This window comes from Corvus brachyrhynchos, unplaced genomic scaffold (assembly GCF_000691975.1).
Source record: "Corvus brachyrhynchos isolate BGI_N302 unplaced genomic scaffold, ASM69197v1 scaffold47, whole genome shotgun sequence".
Lineage (NCBI taxonomy): Eukaryota > Metazoa > Chordata > Aves > Passeriformes > Corvidae > Corvus > Corvus brachyrhynchos.
Window position 1 is genome coordinate 1,186,524 of NW_008239292.1, and position 1,392 is coordinate 1,187,915.

A 1,392-nucleotide genomic window follows, 5' to 3' on the forward strand; every position below is an offset into this window, starting at 1 on the left:
TTTGCGGGCTCGGGTTGTTTTCCTTGAGACGGCCAAAGCTTCATCTGGCAGCCCCTCGCGGTGTCCCGAGCGCTGCGAGTTCAGAAACAGCATCACATCATCCCCTGCTCCACGAAAACCCCGCTCCCCAAGCGGTGACAGCCCGGCCGGGATCGGGATGGAGGGAGGGATGGATGGAGGGATGGATGGACAGAGGTGGGGGCACGTCATGTCCCGAAACCCTCGGGGGAGGCACTTTTGGGGTGCTCAGCGTGGCCCTGCTGGGGGCTGGGGGGGCTCCAGGAACGGCCCCACTCCGGGTCACGCTGCCCCCGCACAGGTCCCAAACCTCCGCGCTGCCTTCAGTGCCCGACGTGCTCCGTCTCAGGGTATTAATGTCAATTAGCAATTAATAAATACCCCTTTTTCCCGCGCCGGAGCGGTCCCGGTGCGGCCCGGCTCCCCCCGGGCTGCCCGGAGCGCACCGGGGCCGGGCTGGGCGCTCCACACCGGGCTCCCCCCGCCCGGAGCTGCCCGTGCCGTGTCCGTGGTCACGCGTGGTGCTGCTCACACCCTTGGGATGCCGCAAAGAGGGAGAAAGGCGATGCTGTCCCGCCTGGGAGCAGGGGGGGGCCAGGCGTGAGCTCCTTTTCCAGCCGCCGGATTGCAACTTGAGAGCATCATCCCCGCTCTCCAGCGGCGGAAAAATCCAGGAGAGGGCTTGTTAGGAGAGCTCGGGGGCGAGCGGAGTGCGGCCCAGCCTCCCTGGGAAGCAGAGGAAAAAAGAAAAACAGCGGAGCAGCCAATGCAGAGCGGTTTATGAAGGCAGGAGTTACCCTGGCACTTATTTGGTGGTCAGTTCTTTCCATTACCTGCTCCATAACTCATCCGCTTTTACAGTTGATTTATCAAAGACCAAATATTTCTGGTCGTAAACACTTCATCTCTGCTTTTATCCGACTTTAGATTTAAGAAGCCCCCCCACTCACTCCTCTTTTAGTCGGTGACGCTGCGAGGATCAACACTGGAGAGGCTTTGGAAAGAGAGCAAACCTCAAAAAAACCCCAAAACAACCCCAAAACCTGGATGCTCTGGGATCTGCTGAGCCTAAAACCAGAAAAACTCGACCTGGGGCGTAAAAAGGGGGGTCCCCGCCTTGCCGCCCCCCCTTCCCTTCCCGTTCCTCGTGCCCAGTGCGCGATCCCGCTTGTGGAATTTCATCGGCGAGCAGAGATAGAGTTGTCATCCCCATTCAGCAGCGGTTTATGGCTCTCCCCTCAGCGGATTTTACAACCCGCATTCCACGACCTGCACATTTTTACTTTACAGCTTAGCCCGGGCTATTTTGCCTTTTTTTTTTTTTTTTTTTTTTCCCCCCCTCTCTCTCCTTTTATTGACTGGTTCTTTTTTTCT

General features: G+C 58.1%; 1 protein-coding gene across 2 annotated transcripts in view; it reads left to right on the forward strand.

The window, feature by feature from the left end:
• HOXB7 (homeobox B7) overlaps positions 1–1,392 on the forward strand; it is a 16,720-nt gene that overhangs the window by 1,172 nt on the left and 14,156 nt on the right. The gene's annotated exons all lie outside the window — the stretch shown is intronic.